Source organism: Mobula birostris, chromosome 13, assembly GCF_030028105.1.
Source record: "Mobula birostris isolate sMobBir1 chromosome 13, sMobBir1.hap1, whole genome shotgun sequence".
NCBI lineage: Eukaryota > Metazoa > Chordata > Chondrichthyes > Myliobatiformes > Myliobatidae > Mobula > Mobula birostris.
In genome coordinates this window covers 50,870,053-50,892,132 of record NC_092382.1, presented here as the reverse complement: position 1 = coordinate 50,892,132, position 22,080 = coordinate 50,870,053, and positions in this window count along the sequence as shown.

The window sequence follows — 22,080 nt, the reverse complement described above, 5'->3', positions numbered from 1 at the left end:
AGTATGTCAGTTGTGACGGTTTTATTTGCTACAAAGGGCGAGCACTGAGAAGTAAACATATGGCCAATATTTTCTGACAACCAGTGACAGTGTGGTGGGTTATGACTGGGCATTATCACTGGTAGTGTGATGTGCTGACGAACATTTTTATAAAGATGTGTGTCACACCCTGGAAGGAGACTTTATTGCTATTGTAATGGTCTATATGGAGAAGCCGTGTTTGTAGAACATAGAACATAGAATAGTACAGAACAGTACAGGCCATTCGGCCCACAATGTTGTGCCGACCCTTGAACCCTGCTTCCGATATAACTCCACACCCCACCTTAAATTTCTCCATGTACCTGTCTAGTAGTCTCTTAAATTTCCCGAGAGTATCTCCCTCCACCACTGACTCAGGCAGTGCATTCCACGCACCAACCCTCTCTGAGTGAGAAATCTTCCTCTAATATCTCCCTTGAACTTCCAACCCCTTACCAGAAAGCCATGTCCTCTTGTATTGAGCGGTGCTGCCCTAGGGAAGAGGTGCTGTCTGCCCACTCCATCTGTTCCTCTTAATACCTTGTACACCTCTATCATGTCTCCTCTCATCCTCTATCTCTCCAAAGTGTAAAGCCCTAGCTCCCTTAATCTATGATCATAATCCATACTCTCTAAACCAGGCAGCATCCTGGTAAATCTCCTCTGTACCCTTTCCAATGCTTCCACATCCTTCCGAGAGTGAGACGACCAGAACTGGACACAGTACTCCAAGTCTGGCCTAATCAGAGTTTTATAGAGCTGCATCATTACCTCGCAACTCTCAAATACTATCTCTAGACTTATGAAAGTTAATACCGCATAAGCTTTGTTAAATTCCCTATCTAACTGTGAGGCAACATTCGTTTAGTTTAGAGCTGGAGATTTCCGATGCGTCGGAATGTGAGCCGTCCAATGTGCTTTTCTGTTGTGTACTGACGCCGTTGTGAGCCGGGGCCTTTTGTTCGGCGGGAGACGAAGAGAGAAGACGCAGGGGAGAACCAGTGTCGGATAGGACCCGGTGGGAGACCATTTGTTCGAAATGGATTGCGAGTGACGATCGGAAGGTGGTGAGAGCTTCCACGCAGACCGAAGTCCAGCGCGTGAGTGACAGAAAAGTTGAAGATGAACTCCAACGTGTTCACATTTGACTGGTTAATTATAATACGCCCTTTTTCTTTCTTTATTTCATTTCTTTAATGACCCTTTAGTTAAGTAACATTAAGTAAATATGATTCCTTTAATCACATGCAGTGTGTTGACTGGTATTTCTTGGCACTGATATACAACAGCGTAGCAAATTACACCGTACCCACACAAACTAGGGTTTGGGGTGGCAGAGCCATCTCACGGGATTGACGGGAGCAGAGTGTGTATTTCGTAGACTGAAACAGACAAAGAAACAGGGTCGTCAGCGATATTGTTATCGTTTTATGTGCCACGGTTTTATATGTAGTTTAAACTTTGTCCATCGTGAGACTCGAGTAGCAATGGAATTACCAGTATACTGAGAGAATGTTCAGAATAAGAAGTGGTATTCTCTGTGCGAGAGACCGGGTGACCGAATAAGCTGTGATAATTACATTGCAGTATTGATGGAACTGGACAAGCAATGACATTTTCTATGTTGCCGGTGGCATGTCAGAGAAAGCACTGATAACACCAGCGAGGTCTATGATGGCCCTGTAGGACAGTGACAGATTTTCTCATTGCTGTAATGGACCCATTGGAAAGAGGAAAATACGGCACTCATCTCCTCACGACGCACAGAAATCATAAAAGCATCTGTCTCATATCTCTTGTGTTTCTCAATCTATGGTGAAGTATCATTATATTCTTTGGAAACGTCCTTCTCATTTGAACAATATATCTGTATGAATTATTGTTATTTTAAACGAACATGAAACGCCATAACAGAAAAAGAACAGATATTTTTGGGAGTACTCGACAGACATCTCACCGCCACTACTACTCCACTGCCCCTCAGTGATCCCTATTGGTTATTGTACCAGAGAAAGTGTCAGACCTGGTACGAAAACACTCAGAGGATGCGCAATTCCAAAAAAAAAAACATTAATAACTCCTTAACGTTTACCTTTGACGCGTAAGGAGATGTGCAGAAGAATGGGGAAATATTGAATTTGGGGAGGGAAGGAACTATGCGATTGCGTAAGATCGTGAGATCATAAATTGGGAACAGATGTACGGGGAAATGCACTAAATTATTATAGAGATTGTTAATGGAGAACTTGTATTGGGCTTTTCATAGATTTGACTCAATGGAGAAGGAAAGGAATGATAGGATATGGAGACATGGCTCATAATAAATATGAAAACCCTACTCAAGAGGAAGACGGAAGCACACTTTATGAAGCAAGGGTCAGAGAAGGCTCGAGTATTACAAGGCATCTGGGAAGGGAGCTGGAAATGGACCTAATATTGCGCGAAGGGAATAGCAGAAGGCGTTGCTGAGCAGGATGAAGGAAACAATCAGGAGGTATAGACGCACATGAGAATAGGGAGGACTGATCATGGATAAAACCGGGAACGTGCTGGAGTAACAGGGGAGCAGCAGCTGTCAGTAATGAATAACTTGCTTCAGTATTCACACATGGGAGGGGCATTAACCGCTCGGAAAGCCAACTTGTATAGTGTTTAAAGCAGGGGTAAATAGGTTCTGATTAGACAGGACATCAAAGGGGACGGGAAGAAGCTGGCAGAATGGAGTTGTGGGAATGGTAAATCAGTCATGATGGAATTTTGGAGCAGAATGGTCCGAATTTTCTAATTCTGCATCAATTAGAGGAGGACTTGGAAGTTTTAAAGACAATGCAGAATAGATTTACCGAGGTGCTACTCAGGTAAGAGATCAAGTCAAATGAGGAAACGTTGAGGGTTCTCTGGATTTTGGATTTTGTCCGAAGGAATATGGCAGAATTCATGATAGAAGAGTATAAGGTGTAAGCGGTATTGAGGGATTGTGCAGCAAGACATTATCCTGGGAGTAAGTGGCTAATAGGAGGGACATAACTTTAAGATAATCGGAGGAAGTTATAGCGCGCTGTGAGAATAACCTTTTTTTTTCTACACAGAGAATGCTTCGACCCTGGTGTTCGGTGCTGAGACATTAGCGATATTTCAGACATGCATGAGTGAAAGCAAAATAGAGGAATAACCTATGGGAGTCATTATGTTGAACTTGGAGTATGTTCTAAGGAAGGTGGTTTGCACCTGAACTGAAAGGGGACTGATATCCTTGCGGGAACAGGACTGCCCCAGAGCAGAGAGTGGAGAGATTGTAGAGACAGATGTTGTTATGACGATAGTCAAATTCAGGAATGAAAAGGTTCAGCATGGGTCGACAATTGTGCTCAGCTGCAGATATTCCAATACAAAAAGCATTGCATGAAAGCCAGCTGAGCCCAGGGCTCGTGTAACTACTATATTTAACCATTAAGAAGCAAAGGGGACGCATTAAATGAGATTGTAGGGCACTGCATAACAACCATCAGTCCGATTGATTTGGAAGATGACATTTGAAGAGAAATTGCAGAAAATTGCAGGAAACATAGGTTGTGATAACAGCTGATTTTAACTTTCCAATTTTTGACTGCGACTTCCATAGTGTAAAAAAACTAGATGGAATATTGGTTTTGAGATATATTGTGGAAAGTTTTTATTTTTTAAGCACCAGATAAAAGTCCCAAATGAACGACTGGACGATACTTGATCTGCATTTAATGAACGAGACAGGGCCGGTGGCAGAAGTTTTTCTAGCGGAACACTTTGTATCCAGTAGTCCGCAGGCCATTAGTTTGAAAGTATCTAAGCAAAAAACAGGCCTTGTTCTTGGATTGCGATTTTAGATTGGACATATTTTAATCTTGCTGTTGTCAGAAACGATTTTGCAAGTGTCGACTGGGACAGGCCGTTTTCTGTCAAAGGTGTACGTGGTAGGTGGGAGTTCTTCAAAAGTAAAATTTTGAGAGAACAAAGTTTGTACGGACCTGTCAGAATAAAGAGTAAACCTAACAGGTGTCGAGAACTTGGAATTTCAAGTGATGTGGAGGCTCAAGTGAACAAAAAACAGGGGATGAATTACAGGTGCAATGAGGTGCTTATCGAGTGCAGGGAATGCAAGAGAACACTTTAGAAAGAGAGCAGAAGAGTCAAGAAAGGATGATTTTGCCCTAGTTCAATCATAAGGAATGCTGCACATAGTTTCAGAGCAAAAGGATTTCAAGAGACATAATTAGACCACTGGAAGGTGAGAGTTGGACAATAGTGAATCGAAATGTGGTGCTAAAAGCGCTCATTTTTTTGCATCCGTATTTATCTAGGAGTCGGATGCAGTTTATCGAGGTAAAACAAAACTGAATCAACTTCCCGGACTCTATACAGATTACAAAGGTGGAGTCGTTTGGATGAGGCACATTAGAGTGGATAAATCACCCGAACCTGACAAGGTGTTCCTTCAGACCTCGCGAAAGGAAAAACTTGCAGGAACCCTAGCAGAGATATTTACATCATTCTTAAACGAGATAACTGGAGGGTAGCAAATGTTGTTCCGTTTGTTTAAGGAATGCTCTAAAAATAACCTATAATTTTATTGTCTTGTGAGCCTGACATCATTAGTGGGAAAGTTATTGGAAGGTATTTTAATAGGCCGGATACATGAGTTTCTTTTTAGATATTGACTGATTAACGATAGACCATATAGCTTCGTTTGTGGCAAATCGTGTCAAAGAAGTTACCAGGAATGTTGTTGAAGAAAAAATATAGGCTGCTGTCGACGTGGAATTTTGCAAGACATTTGACAGTTTCCCGCAATGTTGAGTCATTCTGCTATGAAAATGAGGTAGTAAATTTATGAGACATTTGCTTTGTGAAAGGAACCAGAGATTGGTAGCAGTTGGTTCCCTCTCTAACTGGATACCTGTGACAAGCGGAGAACTGCACAGACCGGTGCTGGTTCCTTTGCTGTTTACATCTGTATCAACGATCTGGATGAGAATGTGCTAAATTGCATCAGGAAATTTGTGGATGCTGCCAAGACAGGGAGAATGATAGACGGAGAAGAATAGTATCATGGTGTGTGGTCGAATATAGAGCAGCTGGGAACGAATTGGTTAAGGGTAATACTGCCGTAAAGAAAGCTGTTGGCATATTATCCGTCATAAATCAAAGTACAGAACACAGGTGATAAAATGTCATCTTCAGGTTGGATAAGATATGGCTGAGGCCACACATGAATTATTATGAAGTATGGTAAACTTTCTATAGGGAATATGCAAGTAAATACGTTGAAAAGGGTGCAGAGAAAATTTACAAGGACTTTGACCGGACAGGTGGACCTGAGATACAAGGAAATCGATCATGAGTTTTGACTTCAATCCCTGATGCATAGAAAATTAAAATGAGACTGCTTTCACTACTCTCTATATCTACAACCATCTTAATTTTATATACCTCTATCGCTTCTTTCTTCTATGCTCCAGGGAATAAAGCCCTAACCAATTCAACCTTTCTCAGTAGCTCAGTTTCTCAAGTCCCGGCAAAATCCTTGTAAACTTCTTCTGCACTCTTTCAACCTTAGTAATATGCTTCCTGTAATTTGGTAACCAAAATTGCAAACAATACTCTAAACCTGGCCTTACCAATGCATTATACAACCTCACCATAACATTCCAACTCTCATACTCAATACTTTGAATTATAAAGGCCTTTGAGATAAGGTCGGAAGCTGTCTTTACGACCCTATTTATCTGTGACACCACTTTTAGGGAACTTTGTATCTGTATTCCCTGGTCCCTCTGTTCTACAGCACTCCTCGGTGCCCTACCATTTACCTTGTATTTTCTACTTTGGTTTGTCCTTCAAAAGTGCCATACCTCACACTGGTCTGTACTAAACTTCAGCTGCCATTTTTCAGCCCATTTTTCCAGCTGGTCCAAATCCCTCTGCAAGCTTTGAAATCCTTCCTCACTCTCACTACACCTTCAATCTTTGTATCATCAGCAAAGGATACTTTAGATGTGTGGGTATGGAGGGCTATGCCGACTGAAGTAGGCAATTTAAATATCTCGGCCGAAGGGCCGGTTTCTGTGCTGTTCTTTCCTAAGGGACCATGACTACCTGACCACTGATTCATAACACAGAAACAGGTTGATAATATCGAAATCCGAAATGACTATAGTTTGATTTATTCACCGGGATTATTCTAACAGCGTGGATAATTTTGTAGCATCTCAGCAGGTCCCGCAACAACAACAAAACGAATAACATATAGAGGTTTCGTGCCGTCACACTTTAGTGCAACTGGAATGTGAGGGTTGTTTTTCTGTGAGAATCTGATCTAAGAGTCTGTCTACAAGCAGTCACATTCCTCAGAATAAGGAGTGTACGTTCTGTTAAAATCAAATCGAACTGGTTCGACATTCCAATGTGACCAAAGTAATTTAAATTATGCTTAGCGACAGGTAAGGTACCGGAGGATTTGAATTCGCTTACGAAAGGCTCAGAGACTCAGCCAAGTAATTACAAGCCAGTGCTCCTGACATCAGTGGTGGGAAAGTCATTTGAAAGACCGAATTTGTGAGAATTTCAACAAACAGAATGAATTGGGTATAACTTTGTGTATTCATGGCAATCTTATAGAGTGTTCGAAGAGGTTACGAATAATACTATTCGGAACTTTGATGAAAGCAAGGCAGGGTACATTGTTTATCTGTACTTTATCAAGAAATTCAACAAGTTGCCGCGTGGGAAGTTTGTCAACAAAATCCTCGTTATTCAAGATGAGGTGGTAAATTGGAGTGGACATTGAAATTGTGGGAGATGGTGGATAGTGCTATTGAATGGTTGCCTCCCTGACTAGAGGCCCGTGTATAGTGGAGTGCCAGAGGGATCGGTGTTGGATGCATTGTTTGTTACCTATAGGAATGCTCTGGATGATAATGTAATTAATTGGATCTGTAGACTTGCCGATGACACTAAGATTGGAGGTGTAGCCAACAGCCAGGAAGTCCATCAGAACTTTCAGCAGGATCTGTACTAGGTGGGAAAATCTGCTAAAATTAGCAGAAGTAAAATTAATGCAGGCAAATGTAGGGCATTGCACTTCAGTTCGACCAACTAAGGTAGGTCTCACACATTAGAAAGTAGGGCACTGAGGTGTGCCGTAAAGCGAAGTGATTTAGGATTACAGGTTCAGAATTAATCGAAAATTGCGGCATAGGTAGATAGGGTCGTAAGATAAGCTTTTGGCACACTGGCCTTCATAAGTCAAATTATTGAGTATAGGAGATGGGATGTTATGCTGAAGTCATATTACACATTGGCGTGGCCTAATTTGGAATATCGTGTGTGGTTTTGTTCACCTACCTACAGGAAACATGCAACTATGGTTAAAATAGTACAGTGAAATTTAAAAGGATTTTGGCGGGATTGGAGTACCTGGGTAAAACAGAAAGTTGGAATAGATTAGTTTTTTATTCCTTGGAAAGAATAAGATCTAAAGGAGATTTGATAGAGGTATACTAAATTGTGAGCGGTGTAGGTAGGGTAAATGGAATAGGGGAGTTTGAGAGAGGTATCGATGAGGGCGAGAGAGGGGATTAAAGAGAGGGAAGAGAATGGAGCGAGAGGGAGAGAGAAATTATAGAGGGGTACGTAGCCGTTGAAAGAGGGGTGCAGGACGAGAGTTGGAGTGCGACAGGATAGTGTGAGGGGCTCGAGCAGGGAGCGAAAGCGAGGGAGATGTGCAAGAGTGTGCTAACGAAGCTTACGGAGTGGCAGAGTCGGGGAGATGGTATGCAGATGGAGAACACAAGTGTGATGACTGTTTTAATCATCTTCTTCCTCTCCTGCCCTTCTCTTTTCACACTGCACCTTACCTAGACTCTGACTGCTCTCCCCTCTCCACTCGCCGTGCCCCAGGACAAGGATGGTGATGATTGACTCTGACCAGTCCGAAGGCTTGGCCCTCAACACCAGTTTGTCCAGATAGCCAGCCAGCTACTCATCTTCCCTTTGATGCGGCCTGGTTATGACACCTTTCCAGCTCTATGGCCTGTAAGGGTCAGTGCTCCATTCCATCCCGGGTGCCATTTTAAAACCACGCGTCACTTCTACCCTGCTAACCATTTTAAATTGGGATATCAATCCTTTCCCGACTCCTATTTGTAATCAGGACACAATTCCTTCCCTGGTGATCATTTTCAATTAGTACGTCATTCCATCCCAGTCGGACATTTTAACGTAGGTGCAAGTCAGTGAAGAGAATACTTCAGAATGAAAGCAGAAGTGTCATCGAAGGCCTGCTGTTGCCTTAGCAGACAAGTTGAAGGAGAATCCTAACAGATGCTACAGGTATGTTCAGAGCAAAGGGATTTCAGGGTCAGAATGGGTTCTCTGGAATATCACAATGAGAGTATAGCCAATCCATATGTGGAGACAAAACGGATGATTATTTTTTGTACATCTGTATTTACTCAGCAAACAGAGACAGAGTCTATAGAAACACCGTTTTCACAGAATCTATACAGATTACAGAGAAAGATGTGTCTGCTGTCCTCAGGCAAATTCCCTGGGCCTGGAAAGGTGTTCACTAGGACACTATGGGAGACAGAAGTTGCCGGATCCCTAGCAGAGATGTTTAAATCATCCTTAGGCCAGAGGGCTGGATGATAGCCAATGCTGTTCAGCTGTTTAAGAGCGGTTTTAAAATAATCCAAGAAATTATAGGCCTATGAGCTTGACATCAGTAGAGAGAAGGTTATTGGGATGTTTTCTAGCGGACCAGAAGTATGAGTGTTTGGATAGATAATGGCTGATTAAGGGTACTCAGCAATTCTTCGTAAGTGGTAAGTCGTGTCAAGGAAGGTACCAGGAGTGTGGATGAGGGCACGGCAGTGGATGTTGTATACATGGATCTTAGCAAGGCATTTGACAAGGTCCTTCATGGAAGATTTGGTCTCTCGGCTTTGAAAATGAGGCCAGAAAGTGGTAAAAGATGGTTGTCTACCTGTTGGAGACCTATGACCTCAGACAAAATCAACAATTTAGATGTTGAGCATGGTTCGGATAATGTCCTCAGCTGCAAATTATACAATGTATTGTATGAACGGCGAAAGAGCCCAGGGCATGAATAAGCACGTCGAATCGCTATATTTTCGACGTTAGTGAGAGGGTTGGAGGAGGAGCAGGCCTGGCAGCGGAGTACTCCACCTCTCAGTTGTTTTAGATAAAGCGGATGGGGAAGCATTGAATGAGAAGAGGTGGCGTTAATAGTTAAGAAAGCTGTCACTGTCCCGTTGTGTCATAACGGGGGCGCTGGGAGCAGACGCAAAAGCAAGACACAGACACGGAAGTATCAGGAACAGGATTAGGTATGCAAAGAAAACGGGGGAAGTGGGGAAGAAATGACGCTGGACGAGACTAAGATACAGGACCTTGTCTAGGACGAGACGAGGGAAACGGGATCAGGACAAGGAAAAAGGAACTTGGAACGTGTCTGTAACTCCGAGCAGGAGACTAGACAAGGACCCAGAACCTGGGTCTTGACTCGGGCTCGGACCCCGGAACTAGGCGAGGACATGACGTGGCTACAGAACAGGACGTGGAATTCCAGAACAGGACGTGGAACTCCTTCACAGGACGAGGCACATGGACAGTACGAGAACTCAAAGCCTTGACTTGGACAGGACGAGGTTCCCAACTCAACGATAGACAGTTCCTTATATTGACACAGCAAAGCTCCGGTTATGCTCCGGTGGTAGAACTTGACAAGGTTGCCGGGCAAGGCTTCGGGAAAGGCTTCAGGCAGAAGGTGAAAGGGAAGGGAAGGGAAGGGAACAGTCCAGCAACTGCAGCAGAACCCAGGAGCTGTTTATGTAGCATGCCCAAAACCAGAATCATGTGCCTCAATTAAAGCACACAACAGGACAAGGGAAAACCGGATAACCTGGAATATGGATCGATGGAACGGACCGTGAAACTGAATACGGACTTCACGGACCGGACCATGAGAGTTTGGGCTGGAAAACTAACGTAGTGAACCGTCCTATGTGGAACGGAGTAACAAGAAAGGTATGTCCATGTTAAAGGGTCCTTGGCTTTGGAGAGATTGCGTTTGATGTTTATGTTACAGGTCATTAAGCTTATCTACAGTCCACAGTCCGAAGGAGTTAGAGAAATATATTTGAAGAGAGATCGAAGAGAATATCAGAAAGCATAACTTAGTTATATAAGGTGATTTTAAACTTCCAAGTATTATTTCAGACTCCCACAGTAAAAAAGGACAAAATGGAGTAGAGGTTGTCAAAAATCTTCAGGAAATTTCTCATAAAGAAGTCGATAAATTTCCTGAATGATACCTGATCTGTATTTACAGAATGAGAGAGGGCAGGTGGCAGAAGTTCGTGCAGGGAAGATTTTGCATCTGGTCATCCTAAGGACATCAGTTTCAAAGTAAATAGGCAATTAAAAAATGCGGTTGTGCTTTGCGATGCTTAGGTTTTTTTCACTGTTGCTTCCCTTAGTGACCGAGCTATTCCCAAAATATGTCCACAATTCGCTTAAGGGAGCTAAAGCAACATTTCCATGTTTTTTTTTTATGTGCTCACTGTTTATTAATTAAAGAGTATTTGTGGAATCTATTTTCTAGACGTTATTTGAAACTACAGTACATCCCCGAGTTGGCGCAGTTGGCAATAAACTCCTCTGGGGCTCAGAAAATCCAATGAGGTTCCTGAATTGATGGACAAGTTGTAGGGATTCAGATTGGGGAGAAGCAACAGGTCAGATGGAGTCTAATGTAGGAAATGAGTTCACCCAGTTCTGTAGAAGAGGCAGAATTGGTGGAGGATTGAGGTGGTGAGGGAGGTGTTGAAATGAGGTAGCTACTGGGTGATAGCAAAGTAAAATGTATATAATCGAAGCTTTATCGTGTATACGAATGGTAATAACTTCCCTACGTTATTTAGGGCTTCACTGAGATTACATTGCTTTTGGCACATTGGTCTTCATAAACTAATACTTTGATTACAGGAGATGGGAAACATGTTTGAACCTATATGAGGCATTTCTGAGGTCGAATTAGGAGCATTCTGTGCATCTTGGTCACCTACCTACAGAAAGTTTACAGTCACGAGAAGAGAGAAAAATTACTGGAAATTTGCCCAGAATGGAGGACATGAGCCATGAGGAAATTTTGAATAGGATCGGAATTTATTTTTTGGAAATCAGAACAATAAGGGACGATTTGATAGAGGTACATGCAAAGATGAGTGGTAGTTATCGGGTAAATGCAAGTTGGTATTTGCATTGAGTTTTGGGGGACTTACAATCAGAGCTCAAGTGTTAAGTTGGAAAGGTGAAAAGTTTAATGGGAACATGAAAGAAAACTTGTTCATACAGAGGGTTGTAAGATTGTAAAAATAGCTGCCTGAAGAAACGGTACAGGCCCGCATGTCCGACAGAATAGGGAGTGGCCTTTCTGCTGAAATTAACTCCACTCTCACTCTCATTCACCTGCGAACACTGTCTTTAACATTTCAATTAACTACCTCTGCTGCAGGGAAAAGCGTTATAACTTTTAACCTTATAAAGAAAATTTCACTGAGTGAGAATATGCTTTTATTTTAAACTCAGACTCCAATCTCCAGCAGTTGCTTTTAAAAATATTTTTACGGTTCACTTAAATAAATCAGGCAACTGCATTCGTAACTCTTTGCCAGTAACATATTAAATTAAGTTTATGCGAGGTTGAGGGGAAGAAGGAATCAAAAGGAGAGTGGAGGGGTAAGCAGGGCGGCCGGAAAAGGCATAGTGTTTATAGAAGCTGGAGAATGGGAAGCTCAAGTTCTTAGAGTGTGTGGGAGGAATAGGGGATAGTGGAGAGATGGACTGAGAAGAAAGAAGTAGTGTTAAAGAGAGAGGGAAAGGGGAGAGACAGAGGCTGGAAGGAAGACAGCACGGTTGAGTGAGAGGGAGAGCGCGAGGGATGCGGGAAAGGCTCAGAAATAAATCATGGAATCCTAGGCCGGTGCTCCTGACATCAGTAGTGGGAACGCTTTGGAGCACCGTATGTATGAGTATTTTAATAGACAGGACAGTCTAGAGATAGTCAGCATGGTTTTGTGTATCCCACGACATGCTATAGAGTTTCTTGAAGAAGTAACGAAGAATGTTTCCAAGAGAGTTCATGAAGGCACTGCAGAGGATGATACCTAAATGGACATTTTCATGAGATTTTATCAAAGATCTGCATCGGAGTTTTGTCAAGAAAATCCACGAGCCTTGCATTCAAGATGAAGTAGTACATTAGAGTAAACATTGGCGTAGTAGCAGGAGGCAGAGAGTGGTGGCAGATGGTTGCCTTTCTCAGCAGAGTCCTGTGACTGTTGGAGAGCAGCACGTTTCGGTGCTGGGCATGGTAGCACTGAGGCCATGTCCATGTTGCTGGAGCAACAAATTTTGTTCCGTGTGGTTAACCTCAGACATGATGGTATGAGCATGAATATCTCGAACTTCCTGTAACGACCCCTTCCATTTCACTATTCCCCATTCTCATTTCCCTTTTTTACTTTTTCTGCTTACGTTGAAACCCAACTGCTGGCGGTGCCAAAAATCGGAAATAAAGCGCATCTCGTCTGGAGAATCGCAGACGGCCAGAGATGATTGTGATTTTTATTCAATTACTGCTACAACGAGAAATTAGTAAATCTCTGTTATTATTTGTCAGCCCACTGTCAAATCCAAGCTATTGGATTTAGGCTTGAAAGCGGAGGCTAATATGTTCTCGATCAGTCAGAACTTCACATTTAATTGTTGAGCATAGTGCGATTAATGTACACAGCAGCAAATACATCAGTGTAAGAATTGTGCCATATGGCATAAAAGAGCACGTGGATTTACAATATTTTCACCATTAGTGAGACGGGTGCAGTAGGAGCAGGACTGGCAGCTCAGGATTCCACCGCTCCGCTGTCAAAATGAAGCAGAGGGGGAAGGAATAAATGAGGAGGGGTGGCGTTACTAGTTAAGGAAGATGTCACATCAGGCTGGACTGGTGCAAGGCTGTAATAAGTAAGGTATGCCTATGCTGAATGGACTTTAGCTTTGGAGCGATGGTGTATGATACATGTATTACAGGCCATTACAGCCCATCCTACAGACCGAGGGATTTAGAGGAACAAATTTGATGAGAAGTTGCAGAGAATTACAGGAAACATCAGTTTGTTATGGAAGCTGACTGTTTATTCTTTTCTAGAGATGCTGCCTGTCATGTTGACTTCCTTCAGCAGTTTGTGCGTTGGTCTGGATTTATAACACATGTAAGATCTCTAGTCTTTAAGTATTTGCGACATTGCCAGAATCTGTATTTGAATTGAGTAAGATCACGTTATTTCTTTTTTTTCTTTGCTTCTGCTCTTCGTCCGATCTTTCAGGAAACGTTTTATTTATTGGTGCTTATTTTATAAAATTTCCAACTGTATTACAATATAATATCTCCAGAGAAACAACACCAATTGCATTCTAACAAATTGTAATCAGCTGTCGTCACGATAACTGCACGATAGATGCACACTTAAGGTAAAAGCGGATGAACGGGGTGAGCAGTGATTCTGGATTTGAGCTTGTCAGCACAGCTGCAGAACAGTAACATCTGGAGTAATTATGCCCCTTGGTTCTTCGCTCTATCGCTCAGGGCCGCAATGCCATCACAGCCTATGTCGACAACAACCAAAACGAGTAATGTGCTGAATAGAGGGCTGTAGTTTCTTGATCCAATCGATATCAGCTATTATCTCATTGCAACGATCAGTAAAGGCGTTGGATAAATTTCCGTCTGAAGCTTGTACATGGAGGAGAAATTTAAAATGTGGATGCCGGAGAAATGTATTTCAGTGCATGACCAGTTTTCGCCCTGATGTCCTCACGTTGCTCACTTGAGACTGCACAAGCGACAACATTATCGGCCGGATGAGTGAAGACGCCATCATCCTGGCCAGCAGTGTATATTAATTTTAGCTCAGTGATGGTTCAAGAAAAGCAGTGTTAACATCGGCGTGGTCAGTGACGTGTTAGTAAAAGCGCAGACTATGCTGTTTATTAAAAGGAAGTGTATCTTTGAACAATAAGCCAGGCCCATATTTCTTTGGGTCTGGAAAATTAGAGTCAAACTATCTGCTTCATTTCTGCTATCGTCCAATCCCAAACCAGGTCTTAACTCTGCAGTAGCTCAGACAAATGACCACGAGTGCACTAAGTGGAGATTCACATCGGCCTGTCTTTCATATTACTGCCCATCTGCAGAGACAGCTTTAGCCTGTTCCTTGCAATGTTGGGTCTCATTCGAGCATTATTCACAAAATATTACGAAACCTGTTCGAAGAAATGTCCTCTTTTTATCGCACACAAACATACAACTTACGTATTTTGTAACTCTGCACGTGCCGAACGATAACATTTTAACCACATCTCATTTGACAGTAATAAATCTGTTCAGTAATGTGCAATAATTCTCCCTTGTTGTTCCACACGGTCTGGTTAAAGCAAACAAACAAAGAAAAAACATAATCTCTGCATTCAGCACGTTTCCTAAATGTGTAAGTATGTCAAACGTAAGTTTACATGTATACGGAGATTTTCACAATTACAGTGACTATTTTATTCCTGGTGTAGGACATCAGAGAAAAAACATATCTGTCCTGTGAACATGTTAGACCGTGAGGCAGAGGAACCGGATTAGACCCCCTGTCCTATCGACTCTGCTCCGCCATTTACTCATGGTTGACCCTTTTTCCCTCCTCTTCAACCCGAGTTCCCGGCCTTCGCCCATAATCCTTGATGTCATGCCAATCGAGAACCTACCAATCCCTGACTTAAATAAACCCAACGACGAAGGAGTCTCGATTTTCCTATGTCCACCGCTGGTTTGCCTTATCGTAACCTACAGCATATAGGCTGAACCAAATTTCATTTAGATATGTAAAAAACAAAATATGCCGATGACTTGGAATGTGAACACGGCCCAATGTGATGATAAAAAAATTAAAGGATATACAGGGATATTGTTATGGTTTTATGGGCTCATGGTCTGACATGTGGTTTCCGCTGCGTACACCGTGAGACTGTACAGACAATGAACTTACCAGTACACTGAATAAGCAGTGGCATTCTCTGTGTGAGGGATTGTGGGACCGAATGAGCTCTGATAATAACATTACGGTGCCAGGGCTGCAGGGTAATCATTTCTCCCTAATTGCCGTGTCACTCCAGATTTCTGTCCGGAAATAATAACAAAAGCCCAGCGCCAATACCATTATGTTCCACTGTTATTTTGGTCACTCGTTGGTAAATATCTCCTCTGAAAATTTGAGCAGATATAAGCAAGTGCATAACGATACGTTGAACTGAAAAAACTGTCCACGACACTTCACAAGTCCCTCGCTGTGCAGGGCGCTATAAATATAATTGATAATTGCACATTTGAAGCATTGATTCTGCGGTATGTAAGCGGTGGCATCTTTATTTGTCGCAGAAGAGCGGGCACTGAGAAGTAAATATATGATCAATATTTTCTGACATCCAGTGACAGTGTGCTCGGTGATGACTGGTCATTATCTCTGACAGTGTGATTGTGCTGAGGAACATTTTCATAAAGAGGGATTTAACACCCTAAGAAAGGTTTCACTGTTAACGTAGTGGCTTTTCTGTAGAAACGGACTTTGGTTGAAATTTAGAGATTTCGGATGCTTTGGAATGTGAACTGTCCAACGGGGCTAGGTGGGTTCTGTTGTGTTCTGACGTCGGAGTGAGCTGGGGCCTTTTGTCCAGTGGGAGACGAAGTGAGAAGACAGTGGGGAGAGCAAATCCTCGGGTAGGACCCGGTGGGAGACCCGTTCGTTGGAAATGGTTTGCGAGCGAATATCGGAAGATGCTGTGTGCTTCCACGCAGAGCGAGGGCCCAGAGCGTGAGTTCAGGATGAGATCCAACTTGTGTACATTTGGCTGGTTAAAAACGGTGGGCCGATTTCCTTTCTTTCTTTCTTTGCCTTAATGACTCTTCAGTTAATTAACATTCATAAAGATAATTCCTTTAATCGTATGTAGTGTGTTGTCTGTTATAACGTGACGCTGAGTTATAACAGGGTAGTAAATTACACAACACACACAGAAAGCGGAGTTTGGGGTGACAGAGCCATTTGAATCTCACGGGTCAGGCGGGAGCAGTGAGTGTATTTCCTGGAATCACGCAGACTCGGAAATCAGGATATTTCAGGGATATTGTTATAGCTTTATGAGGCTATGGTCTGACATGTAGTTTTCACTGCGTCCTCCGTGAGACTGGACAGACAATGAACTTTCCAGTACACTGAATAAGCAGTGGTATTCTCTGTGTGAGGGATTGTGGGACCGAATGAGCTCTGATAATAACATTACGGTGCCTGGGCTGCTGTTCGGGGCTGAGAAATTAGGGGCGTTTCGCAGGTGCGTGAGTGAAAGTAAAATAGAGGACGAAGATCAGGGAATCATTAGGTTGATCTTGGAGTAGGTTCCAAGGAAGGTGGTTTACACTTCAACTGAAAAGGGACTGATATCCTAGCGGGAAGGTTTCCCTGCGGCTGCTGGCAGGGGTGGGGCGGGGTGCACAGGTGAGGGTTAAACTAGACCTGACACTGGATGGGAACAGGACTGCCCCAGAACAGGGAGTGGAGGGGTTGTGGAGACAGATGTTGTAAAAACTACACACAAAGTCAGGAATGGAAAGGTCCAGCATGGGCCGACTGGTGATCTTACCTGAAGATATTTCAATGCACGAAGCATTGTATGAAAGGCAAATGAGCACAGGGCCGGAATAGGCAAGTGGAATTACTATACTTTAGCCATGAGTGAGACGCTTACGGTAGATGCAGGACTGCCAGCTCAGTATTTCGCCGCCCCGTTGTTTAACACGAAAGAGTTGGGGGGGGGGGATTGGGGGGGGGCGTAGTAAATGAGGAGTGGTGGGTTACTAGTCAAGGAAAATATCATAGTCAGGCCGGACTGGATAACTCAGCTGGTTAGACGCTCTATGTACGACGTAGTAAGAAGAAAGGTATGCCCATGGAAAAGAGGCTCTGCCTTTGGAGCGATGGTGCACGATGGGGTGTTGCAGGGCATTAAACACCATCAAACAGTCCGATAGAATGAGAGGGTCACATTTGAACAGAAATGGCCGAAAAATTCACGAAACATAAGGTTGTAATAACAGCTGGTTTGAACTTTCCACGTTTTAACTGGGAAACTGGGAACCCATGGTGTGAAAGGAATAGACGGAATAGAGGTTGTGAATAGATGTTCTGGATAGTTTCTTAAGCAGTAGATAAAAACCCGAAATGACGAAGACTGCGATTCTTGATCTTCTCTGAGGGAACGAGAGAGGACCGGCGGCAGAAGGTTGCCTCGGGGATCACTTTGCATCCACTAGTCCGCAGTCCATTAGTTTGAAGTTAAGCAGGCAAAAACAGGCCTGGTTCTCGGGCTGCGATTTTAGATTGGAGACAGAAAGAATCTTGTTGGTATCAGAGAGGATTTTGCAAGTGTTCTCTGGGACATTCTATGGTTAGTGGAAGGTCTTCAAAAGTGAAATTTCGAGAGCGCAAAGTTTGCACGGGCCCGTCAGAATAAATGCTAAACATAACAGTGTCGGGAACCTGGAATTTCAAGTGATATGGAGGCCCAAGTGAAGAAAGGAAATGAGGTGAATTGCAGGTTCAGTAATGTGTTTATGGGGGTGTAGGAAATGCAAGAGAACGTTTATCAAAGAGAGGAGGAGGGTGAGAGAATGATATGATTTTGTCCGAGTTGAATCGTTAAGAATGCTGCACATATCTTAAGAGCAAAAGGATTTCAAGAAACGTAATTAGTCTTCTTGAACTAGGACCATAGCTAATCCACATGTGGTGCCAAATGAGCTAATGTTTTGCATCTGTATTTATCCAGGAAACCGATACAGTCTATTGAGGAAAGCAAAATTGAATCATCTTCGTGGACTCTACAGAGATTGCCGAGGAGAAAGCCTTTGCTGTCTTCAGGCAGATTCCAGTGGATAAATGCCCAGAACCGGTCAAGTTGTTCTTTCGGGCACAGCGAAAGGATGAACTTGCAGGAAGTCTAGCAGAGATATAGACATCATTCTTAAACCAGGCATAGCCAATGTTGTTCCTTTGTATAAGAAAGGCTCTAAAAATAATCCATGAAATAATAGTCTTGTGAGCCGGACATCATTCGTGGGCAGGTTGTTGGAAGGTAGTTTAACGGGCAGAATATATGATTTTCATTTTAGATATCCACTGATTAACGATAGTCCGCATGGCTTCATTAGTGGTAAATCGTGTCAAAGATCTTACCTGGAAAGTTGATGAAGAAAAAATATAAGGTGTTGTCGACATGGAATTTTTCAAGACATTTGATAGTTTCCGGTGAGGTTCAGTCGCTCCGCTCTGAAAATCAGGTAGTAAATTTATGAGCCATTTTCTTTGTGAAAGGAACCACAGAATGGTAGCAGATGGTTGCCTCTCCAACTGGATACCTGTGAGTAGCGGAGTTCGACAGAGACCGGTGCTGGTTCCTTTGACGTTTACGTCTGTATTAACGATCTGGATGATGATGTGCCTCAGACAGAATCAGTAATTTAAATCCCACACATCAAAGTTTCTGGTGAACTTTGACGTGTGTTGCTAGAATTTCCAGCATCTGCAGAATTCCTCGTGTCAGAAATTTAATTGTTGATCATGGTGCGAGTAATGTACTCAGCTGCAGATACTTCAATGAAAGAAGTATTGTATTAAAAGGCGGATGAGACCATGGCATGAATGAGCACGTGGATTTACTATATTATCGCCATTAGTGGGATGGTTGCAGTATGAACCAGACTGGCAGCGCAGTATTCCACTGCTCCGCTGTTTAAGATGAAGCAGAGGGGGAAGGAATAAATGAGGAGGGATGGCGTTACTAGTTAGGGAAGATGTCACATCAGGGTGGATTAGAGAATTCACCTAGTGAGGCGTTCAATGTGGAACGTAGTAATAAGAAAGGTACGGCCATGTTAAAGGGGCTTTGGCTTTGGAGCGATGAAGTATGATAGATGTATTACACGGCATTACAGCCCAGCCAAGTGTCCGTGGGAGTTAGAGGAACAAATGTGAAGAGAAATTGCTCAGAATTTCAGCAAAGGTCAGTTTGTTATAGGAGCTAGGCTTAAATTTCCAGGTTTTGACTGGGACTCCCAAAGTGTAAAAGGACAAGATGGAATAGACGTTGTCATCTATTTTCTGGAATGTTTTCTTAATCAGTAGATAAAAGTCCCAAATGAGGGAGTGTGCGATATTGATTTGCATTTAGGGAAGGAGGGAGGCCAGGTGGCACCATTTTGTATAGGGGAACAGGTTGCATCCAGTAGTCCGAAGGACATTAGCTTTAAAGTAAATGTGCAAAAGAAAAGCTGTTCGGGTCCGCGGTCTGCGTGCTTAAACCAGCGGACTCGAGGAGAGCCCAGCGTTCTTCAGTTGCTTAAGATAGGCTCTAAATTAATCTGTGAAATTTCAGCCCTCTGAGCTTGCTATCAGTCGTGGGAAAGTTATTAAAAGATATTGAAAGGGATCAAAGAACTTAATTGTATCCGCTGCGGCCCCACCAATTTCCGCACTTACGTCCCATGGTGTCTGACCTTTTCCCACTCGGAGTCCACAACTCGCCTAAGAAACAGAAAGCAACATTTCCAAGCTTTATGAAATATCATGTAGGCTGATATTTTATTAATTACACAGTAATTGTCGAATTTATATTCTGAGCAGTATTTGACCTCCCCGAAATTGCATAGTTGGCAATAAACTGCACTGGGCCTCAGAGAATCCGATGAGATTCGAGCAGCGATGGACACGTTCTGTGGATTCAGCTTGGGAGAAGCAGCCGGTCAGATGGAGTCCAATGTTAGAAAGGAGGTCACTCACCTCGGTCGAAGAGGCGGTAATGGTGAAGAGCTGAGGTGGTGAGGGAGATTTTGAAATGTTGTAGGCAGTGATGAAGGTCAAAGGTACAATGTATATAATCCAAGCGTTATTGGGTATACGACTGGAAATAACTTAGCAGGATTATTTCTGACTTTACTGAGATTGCATTGTTTTTCGAACATTGGCCTACATAAATCAATACATTGAGCACAGGAAATGGGATTTTTGTTGGTGTAGTATAAGGCATTGCTGAGGCTGAATTTGGAGTACTGTGTGTAGTTTTGGTCGCCTACCAACAGGAAAGGATACAGAGTAAGAGTACAGAGAAAAACTACCAAGAGGTTGCCTGGTATGGACGACCTGACTGATAAGGTAACATTACAGAGTATTGGACTTCATTCCTTGGAACTTAGAGCACTGAGCGAAGCTTTGAGAGTGGTGCACAAAATTATGGGTGTATAGATATAACCATATAAACATACAACAATTACAGCACGGAAACAGGCCATGTCGGCCCTTCTAGTCCGTGCCGAACTCTTACTCTCACCTAGTCCCACCGACCTGCACTCAGCCTATAAACCTCCATTCCTTTCCTGTCCATTATCTATACAATTTAACTTTAAATGACATCATCGAATCTGCCTCAACCACTTCTGCTGGAAGTTCGTTCCGCACAGCTACCACGCTCTGAGTAAAGACGTTCCCCCTTATGTTACCCCTGAACTTCTGCTCTTTAAATCTCAAATCTTGTTTGAATCTCCCCCACTCTCAATGGAAACAGCCTATCCACTTCAACTCTATCTACCCACCTCATAATTTTAAATACCTCTATCAAGACCTTCCTCAACGTTCTACGCTCCAAAGAATAAAGACCCAACTTGTTCAACGTCTCTCTGTAACTTAGGTGATGAAACCCCAGTAACATTCTAGTAAATCTTCTCTCTACTCTCTCTATTTTGTTGACATCTTTCCTATAATTCGGTGACCAGAACTGTACACAATGCTCCAAATTTGGCCTTACCAATGCGTTGTACAATTTCAACATTACATTAACACTTCTATACTTAATGCTGTGATTTATTAAGGCCAGCATACCAAAAGCTTTCTTCACCACCTTATCCACATGAGATTCCACCTTTAGGGAACTATGCACCATTATTCTTAGATCCGCCTGTTATACTGCATTCTTCAATGCCCTGTCATTTACCGTGTATGTCCTATTTTGATTAGACCTACCATAATGTAGCAGCTCACAATTATCAGCATTAAACTCTGTCTGCCATTTCTCAGCCCACTCTTCTAACTGGCCTAAATCTGTCTGCAAGCTTTGAAAACCTACTTCATTATCCACAGTTCCACCTATCTTAGTATCATCTGCATACTTACTAATCCAATTTACTACCCCATCATCCAGATCATTAATGTATACGACAAACAACGTTGTACCCAGTACAGATCCCTGAGGCACACCACTCATCACCGGACTCCAATCTGACAAACAGTTATTCACCACTACAGTCTGGCGTCTCCCATCCAGAAACTGCTGAATCCATTTTACTTCTTCAATATAATTACCTAATGATTGAACCTTCCCAACTAACAGTCCATGTGGAACCTTGTCAAAAGCCTTACTGAAGTCCATATAGACAACATCCACTGCTTTACCCTCGTCAACTTTCCTAGCAAAGTCTTCAAAAAAAAATTTAAAAAAAGATTTGTCAAACATGACCTTCCACGCACAAATCCATGTTGTCTAATCCTAATCAGACGTTTTCTATCCAGATAATTATATATACCATCTCTAAGAATACTTCCATCAATTTACCCACAACTGACGTCAAGCTCACAGCCTGATAATTGCTAGGTTTACTCTTAGAACCCTTTTTAAACAATGGAACAACATGAGCAATAAAACAATCCTCCGGCACCATCTCCGTTTCTAATGACATTTGAGATATTTCTGTCAGAGCCGCTGCTATTTCCACACTAACTACTCTCAAGGACCTAGGAAATATCCTGTCAAGACCCGGAGACATATCCACTTTTGTTATTCCTTAAAAGC